Consider the following 9440-nt stretch of genomic DNA (forward strand, 5'->3'; position numbering starts at 1 on the left):
GATTTCTACAGAGTTATTATGTTTGAAATACATTTTTGTCATGGTTTAGGAAACAAAAGCATGGGCAGGGAAATGGCCAAATGTGAACAACAGGTCATCTTGATCCAATACCAAATACATTTGTTTGAAAAGATAAAATATAACGTAAGCTAAAAGGAATGTTATATAACATGTATTCCTTATGAAAGCTCTTATGCACTTTTGGGGTATCTATTTTATTTTTCATAAAATATTATAGTATGATTAAATTGTTTTCCTCAATAATTTATAGTCTCCCCAAGGTTTTATTCTTTCTGTGGTTTAATCCCAGTCCTAAAGTTAAATCAATGCAATTTGTTTCCAAATGGAATTGTATTAGTTTGCATGAAACAAATTAACAGCTCAGTTTAGCTGAGTCTTACTGTTTGATCATTTATAATACTATACTTTGTATGTATATGGAAAATGAATATTTGATGTATTATCTGTATACAAGGTCTAGCCTTGTTATCAGTAACTAAGTCTCTGCATTATATAATCCTACTTTATACCATGCCTGGATTCCCTGCTAGTACCTCTACTCATATTTTCTATTGTTTTATATCAGGAGGCCTCTTTGCTGGCATTGTCTCTCTTCAGTGTCACTCCTTAAAAAATCTCACTCTTTTAGAGGATTTATGACATTATTTTACCAACCAGTGCTTCAAAGCTAACTACCCTAGTATGTTTACTTTGTCATATTACTTTCTATCATATACCCCAATAATTGATATGCCCCTATGTACTTTGATTCACAAATTAGAGAAAAACCTATCTAGTACGTATCTCTGCTATTCAACCTCATGACATATATTCTAAATGTCAAATAGTATCTAAGAGTGAAAAAATCTACCTATTAAATATTCTAAGGCTTTCCAAAAATCAAGTAATGGAAAATATCATGGTAACATGATACATGCTGCATGTATACATGCACACTTTATGATACATTATATTCTATACATAAGAGAATTCTGAGGTTTTATAATGAAATGTATTTATAAAATTGTATTGTGTTTATTGAAGTAAGAATTGCTGAGATTTTCATAAACTTTCCGTTAATTAAGCACATTAAAAACAATTACATGAATTGATTCCATTCAAAATGCCTTCTTACATAAACTTTCAGCTAAAGACGATGACTTTCTTTAGTGATAATTAACTTGATCTGGCTTATCCAAGCTTTTTTTTATCTTTTCTTTTAAAATAACATGTACAAATATTTCTCTGAAAGTAAAATCTCTTGCTAATTGAATCTATGACCTGATTTTTCTCATTAACAACATATCTGTCCTACTCTGAACATACTTTACTGTAATATTACCTGATTATGGAATTTATTTTTATTTAGCTATTAAAAACTATTTTTATTCTGGTAAGAACACTTAATATGAGTTATATCATGTTAACCACTTTCTAAGACTATGATACAGTATATATGTCAACCTTAGGCACTATATTACACAGAAGTTCTCTAGAACTTATTTATCTTGCATAATTGAAACTTTGTGTCTCTACAATTTACCGCTTATTTTACATATACAAATGAGATATTGGACTCTTCTTAGTAACACTTCATCACTTCATTATTGTTCCACAATCAGTCTTTGAAAACCAGTAAAACTCCATCTCCTTTTTTTAATAAATTTATTTTTTATTGGTGTTCAATTTACCAACATACAGAATAACACCCAGTGCTCATCCCGTCAAGTGCCCCCCTCAGTGCCTGTCACCCATTCACCCCACCCTCCGCCCTCCTCCCCTTCCACCACCCTTAGTTCGTTTCCTAGAGTTAGGAGTCTTTATGTTCTGTCTCCCTTTCTGATATTTCCCACACTTTTCTTCTCCCTTCCCTTATATTCCCTTTCACTATTATTTATATTCCCCAAATGAATGAGAACATATAATGTTTGTCCTTCTCTGATTGACTTACTTCACTCAGCATAATACCCTCCAGTTCCATCCACGTCGAAGCAAATGGTGGGTATTTGTCGTTTCTAATGGCTGAGTAATATTCCATTGTATACATAGACCACATCTTCTTTATCCATTCATCTTTCGATGGACACCGAGGCTCCTCCCACAGTTTGGCTATTGTAGACATTGCTACTATAAACATTGGGGTGCAGGTGTCCCGGCGTTTTCATTGCATCTGTATCTTTGGGGTAAATCCCCAACAGTGCAATTGCTGGGTCGTAGGGCAGGTCTATTTTTAACTCTTTGAGGAACCTCCACACAGTTTTCCAGAGTGGCTGCACTAGTTCACATTCCCACCAACAGTGTAAGAGGATTCCCTTTTCTCTGCATCCTCTCCAACATTTGTGGTTTTCTGCCTTGTTAATTTTCCCCATTCTCACTGGTGTGAGGTGGTATCTCATGGTTGTTTTGCTTTGTATTTCCCTGATGGCAAGTGATGCAGAGCATTTTCTCATGTGCGTGTTGGCCATGTCTATGTCTTCCTCTGTGAGATTTCTCTTCATGTCTTTTGCCCATTTCATGATTGGATTGTTTGTTTCTTTGGTGTTGAGTTTAATAAGTTTTTTATAGATCTTGGAAACTAGCCCTTTATCTGATACGTCATTTGCAAATATCTCCTCCCATTCTGTAGGTTTTCTTTGAGTTTTGTTGACTGTATCCTTTGCTGTGCAAAAGCTTCTTATCTTGATGAAGTCCCAATAGTTCATTTTTGCTTTTGTTTCTTTTGCCTTCGTGGATGTATCTTGCAAGAAGTTACTGTGGCTGAGTTCAAAAAGGCTGTTGCCTGTGTTCTCTTCTAGCATTTTGATGGAATCTTGTCTCACATTTAGATCTTTCATCCATTTTGAGTAAAACTCTATCTCCTGAAGGTATCTTTGAAGACCAGTAAAACTCTATCATCACAGATGATCTGTGTAGTATAACTTGAAGCTGGGATGATATTCACACATTTGTTTTATTTAAAAAAAAATTAAAGATATTTATTTAATTAATTTAGGAGAGACACAGACAGAGAGGCAGAGACATAGGCAGAGAGAGAAGCAGGCTCCCTGCAGGACCCCAGTGGTGGAACTCAATCCCATGAAACTGGGATCACACCCTGAGCCAAAGGCAGACACTCAAACACTGAGCCACCCAGGTGCCCCCATTCACTTGAAGTAAGACTAGGAAAATGTTGTGTATGTTGCAAATTGTAGAGAGCCTGAGACTTAATGCTACATAGTAAGCCAGCAGTCTTATGAATGAGAACAGAAGACACAAGACTCTTGGGTCAGAGATAAACAAATTTATTACTCATTGTGTAATAATTAGAATAAATTTGTGATTGTAACAATTCCCTTGGATCCCAAGCCCCTGAGCTAGGGGATGGAAATGAGGAGTCCAGAATGGCTACCGTCAATGCTGTGCATGCAGTTGGTTTGCATCACAGTTGAAGAACCCCAAACTAAAGATTCCAAATCTTTTATGATGGATTACAAGCAAATGTGCTTGATATGTGCATCAGAGGAAGCCATTGTCTTCATTATACTGAAGTGTGTAAATAATAATTAATAAATAACAATAGTAAATAATCCTCCTTTTTGCTCCAGTGGAAACACTGTCTATTCAGTCCATGCATGGGTATTCACTGTACACAAATTCTGGAAAAGATAGAAAGTCTGGAAAAAAGGGTGGTTAGTACCTCACTTGCATGACATAAGGAAACACAAGATACCTAGTAGGAACCGTCTTCCAATAGTGTACGTATTTTCTGTGCTTCTATCATAGCGTGTATCATTTCATACTGTAACTGATTGTTCAGTTGTGTTTCTTTTTAATACTAATGATTATCTAATTCCCTTATTGATTTTAAATCCTGAGCATCTAGAACATAATTTTTAAAAAATATTTATTTATTCATTCATTCATTCATTCATTCATTCATGGGAGACACAGAGAGAGAGGCAGAGACATAGGCAGAGGGAGAAGAAGGCGGGGAGTTTGATGTGGGACTTGATCTCAGGACACAGGGATCATGACCTGAGCCAAAGGCAGATGCTCAACCACTGAACAACCCAGGTGCATAGAACAGAATTTTTTTAAGTGATCAATATTACTAAATGATTAAATTTAATTTTATGTAGTCAAATTAAAATGAGGAGTGGGAATATAGTAATTTCAGAATCCTAAGTAAAGTAGCCTGACTTCCTTTATCTAGAACCAGTTCTGTTATGGCAATTAAAATAATACAAATTAGTTTAGCTTGTTACACTGAAAGTTGTGAATGAACAAACTTGGATTTAGAAACAGCAAAAAAAGGTCATGCAGTTCTGAGAGCACATAAGAATTGTGCATCCTGTGGCTTTTTTAGTTCTGAAGAAAGTGGTTTCTTGTGAAAGGGATTGGAAGCTGGTTGAGTGCACTGATCTCTAATGACAAGAAGATATCATCAGTTCATTTCCTGAGTTTCAAGAATGAGAGGGAGACTACAAGTACTACAAATACCTAAAACATATCCTTTCAACTCAGGGAACAGAGCTCTCCACAGTCTGACCTTAACCTATCCTTATAGGCTTGTCTTTCATACTTTCCCCTATCTAATAACCAAACTGGACTACATGCGTTACAAATATAATATCCTGCTTCTGTGGCCTGGCTCAAGATTCTTTGCTAAACAGACTAGCCCTTCTGTTTCCAACAGGGTAAGTACCTTAAAAGCTTAGTCAGAGGTAAATTTTCTTCATTCTAAGAGAAGCTCATCTCCAACATTGGTAAATGAGCTTCCCTTATGGCATACATTGTTCCTTTTTTGAATTATTTATTAATGTTTATCTGTGTGTCATATCTTTTACTAGGCATTAAGTTGCACATAGTAGTGGTTTAAAAAATGCATGATGAAAACTCCAGTGAAGTTATGTCAAAGTATATTCTTCTTTCTTCCACCTAAATAACTGGGAATAAGTGTTCTACTTGCAAGTTAATGTAAAGAAGCTTTAATTCCCATGAATTTTATATTTTAAAAGATTTGAATATGTAGAAAAATATACTAGATTTGTGGGAAGCTAAAATAATAAACACTATAAACACTTAATTTAGCTACATTATTCTACAACTTTTTATGAATCCATTTACAAGCAATACCTTTTTTTCTTTAGCATTGTATGATATTTAGAAAAACAGGTTCAGTTATTCTTATAAAATAATATTCATTTCAAAAATGGAAATATCTATATAAATAATGAAAGTCAATGGATTAGTCCTGCCACATATTTGAGTATATTTATAAACTATAATTACATATAAATGTTAAGGGGTGCCTGGGTGGGTCAATTAATTAAGCTCCGACTCTTGATTTCAGCTTAGGTCATAATCTCAGTGTCTTGAGATCAGGCCCTGCCTCAGGCTTGTTGCTGGGTGTGGATCCTGCTTGAGATTCTCTCTAGCCCACTGCCCCTCTACTTGTTTGTGTGCATGTACATGTGTGCACTCTCTCTCACTTTCTCTCTCAAATAAATAAATAAATCTTAAAAAAAGTTAAATGGTATTTAGAATTCTTAAAATCATCATATTATTCAATAGACCAATTATAGAAATCAGAATATGGATAATTATGATATACATATATCTATTATATATATGCATTTATATATGAAACATTTGTAGATGACAAGGTGGTTTCTAGTTAATATTCAATGGATTAAGTTAGTATTTGGTACTGATGTAAAACTATTGCTAAAAAAATTAGTCTTGGGATCCCTGGGTGGCGCAGTGGTTTAGCGCCTGCCTTTGGCCCGGGGCGTGATCCTGGAGACCCAGGATCGAATCCCACGTCGGACTCCCGGTGCATGGAGCCTGCTTCTCCCTCTGCCTGTGTCTCTGCCTCTCTCTCTCTCTCTCTCTGTGTGACTATCATAAATAATAAAATAAAATAAAATAAAATAAAATAAAATAAAATAAATAAAAATAAAAAAATTAGTCTTATCAAATTATTTATCACAAAAGAAATTCCAGATGGATAATACATTTCAATATAAGAAGAAAGCCTTTTCTAAGCAAGTCACATAATCTGTAATTGAAATGAAGGAAAGAATTTATGTGTGTAACATACACACACACACACACAAACATACACATGCTCAAAAAATTAAAAAAAATACCTTGTGTTTCATAGGGAAAATATTGTGAATCCAGAAATGAGAACTAATAATAATTTAAAATGTATATTAAAAGAGTAATCTCTCTTTTTGTTATGACAAATAATATGACAAATAAATATGACGATTTTTTATGACAAATCAGGTACATCGTTACATAGTTATAGTGTATTTATTTTTAACTAAGTTACTAGGTGACATTTTCTTGAAAATATGCACACTGCAAATAAAAAGGAAACTCAACACAATTTTAATAAAACAACCTATATCTTGGTGGCAACTATTATGATTAATGACTAAATGTGAAAAATATGGGAATATAATTGCCTGTTTGCATTTAGATTTTCTTTAAACGTTTCTTTATTTAAGCTACATTTAATGTAAAAAGCTTTACATTTTGTTAAATCATTGCCAATAAAGAAACATATGCTGAATAATGAAACAAGCAGTCATCAGAGTTATAGAGAAGGGTGGGAGAAAGATTATCCTTCTTAAATCGAATAGAATCAATTTATTGTCTGCCTATTATCAGAAATAGAGAAAGTACTGTAGCTTCCTCATGTGAAAGGCATCATGTAGTATTTGTCCTTCTGTGTCTGGTTGCTTAACAAAGCATGCTAATTTCTAGATTCATCTGCATTGCTGCAAATGGCAGGCTTTCCTTGTTTTTAAAGGCTGAATCTTATTCCATTATATGTATATGCCATATTTTCGTCGTATAAAATAGTCATTCATAGAAACAAAGAGTACAGTAGTGATTGTCACGGGTTGAGAAGAGGCGAAATCAATTAAAGGGTACAAGATTTCAGTTATGTAACATGAATTACTCCTAGAGATCGAGTGCCCAATATAGTACTTACAATCATAGTGTATTATATACTTAATATTTTTCATAAGTGGATAGATATGTTAAGTATTTAACCCATAATAATAATAACAAAGTGCAGGAGGAAACTTTTTTTTAAAGATTTTATTTATTTATTCATAAGAGAAACAGAGAGAGAGAAAGGCAGAGATATAGGCAGAGGGAGAAGCAGGCTCCCTGCAGGGAGCCTGATGTGGGACTTGATCCCTGGACTCCAGGATCAAGCCCTGAGCTGAAGGCAGGCCCTAAACCACTGAGCCACCTAGGCATCTCACAGGAGGAAACTTTTAGAGATGATGCATACTGTTGTGGCATAGATTTGGTGATGGGTTCTTGATGGCATGCTTATCTCCAAGTCATCAAGTTGTATATATTAACTACAAACAGTTTTTCTGTATGCTAGTCAGTCCTCAATAAAATAGGTTTTTTTTTTTTAATGGAGAAAATACAAAAAGTTTAATAATAAGTTTAAATTTGATTTTCAAAAAGAGTTAGGAATCAAGACTTAAGCCCAACAGAAGAAACATTCAGATCTTTGAGCAATCGCTACAAGAGCTGCATAGTCAGGAGTCAACTAGTACAACTATGACATCTCAGGATCAATAAGAATATGTGTTATCCAGTATCTTATGCTGCAACTCTAGGTTATATCTTCTATATTCCCTCCACTGACATGCTGGTGAGAAAAGAAGATATATGACTCGGTGTAATAAACACAAGAGTTTCTTAAGCTTTCAGTGGTATTAATTTCATGTTCTCTAATCCAACATAAATACCTGAGCTTCTAACATTCACAGGATGCTTACAGTGGTTCTGGATGACAGTGGTCAGAAACTCCTAAATCTGACTCATCCCTAACTTGTTAGGAGAATGTGCAAAATATATTGGGCCAGAGCTAGAATCATGGGTGTATCAATCAAGTTGTGGCTTGAAGAGAATTTTAAAATTTATGGGTAAAGGAGAAGCATAAAATTAGCCCTTTTCCCATAAATTGGGGGTCTCAAATTCAAATGCAGTAACAAAACTAGGCAGGAGACATGAATTAATCAGCAGACAGTTCTCTGGCAAAAGGAAGCTGATGCTTTCAGTCCCAGCCAAATGTAGTTAGGACAAAGTATAGGTCCAAAGATTGCCTTTTGTGTGCCGGCTTGGCTTTGTTTTGGTTTTGTTCTTTGTAGAGGGACAATTTGCTTTGTTTTGTTTTTCTGAGACACTTGAGCCTCACCAATCACAAAAATGTTAGCAGTAATTTGTCTACTAGAAGAGTGCTTATAAAACTTTAGTGACCACATAAATCACTTGAGAATTTGTTAAAATGCAGACTCCCAATTCAGTAGATCTGGGGCCATACTTAAGATTCGGCATTGCTTTATTTTAATTTGTTTTTCAGATTTATTTATTTGAAGGAGGGTGGCAGAGGGAGAGAGACACACACAGACTCCCCACTGAGTGTGAGACCCATATGGGGCTCAATCTCACAACCTTGAGATCACGACCTGGGCTGATACCAAGAGTCAGATGCTTAACTGACTGAGCCACCCAGGCACCCAAGATTCTGCATTTCTAACAAGCTACAACCTGATACCAATGCTATGAGTTCACATATTACATTTAGAGTAGCAAATACTCGTTGATCTAGAATTAATAAAACTACGTTAACTTCCAATTTTACAATGTAAGCTGTTCTACTCCTGAGAGTAATATTATACTATATGCAAACTGTAATCTACATAAAAACTTGAAATAAAACGTAAGCTGCTCAATGTCTAAAGGAATATCTAAATGTCTAAAGATAAAAACCTGAAAGGAATTAATTTCCTAATAATTTGCCCAAATATGTTATAATATTAATGAATATTTATTTACAAAGCATGTATTTATAAAATAGAAATATATTTTAAGGGCACCTGGGTGGCTCAGTCAGTTAAGCATCCCAGAGTCCTGGAATCAAGCCCTACAATCGGGCTCCCCGCTCAGTGGAGTCTGCTTCTCCCTCTCCGTCTAACTCTCCCCCTGCTTGTATGCTCTCTCTGTTTCTCTCTCTCAAATAATGAAGTAAAATCTTTTTTAAAAAATTAAAAGAAAAATATATTTTATTTCTGTCAGTATTATTTCACTATCAAAATTCAACCTTAGGTTTATATGGACTCATTTTTAAAATATTTATTTATTTATTTATTTATTTATTTATTTATTTATTTGAATTTTTTTAAGATTTTATTTATTTACTCATGAGAGACACACACACACAGAGAGGCAGAGACAGAGGCAGAAGGAGAAGTAAGCTCCATGTTGGGAGCCCGATGTGGGACTCGATCCCGAGACCATGGGATCATGATCTGAGCTGAAGGCAGATGCTCACTGCTGAGCCACCCAAGTATCCCTGAGACTCATTTTTTTTAAAACACACGTATTGCTCAAAACATGACCAAACTAAAAAAAAGTAG

This window comes from Canis lupus, chromosome 22 (genome assembly GCF_003254725.2).
Source record: "Canis lupus dingo isolate Sandy chromosome 22, ASM325472v2, whole genome shotgun sequence".
Lineage (NCBI taxonomy): Eukaryota > Metazoa > Chordata > Mammalia > Carnivora > Canidae > Canis > Canis lupus.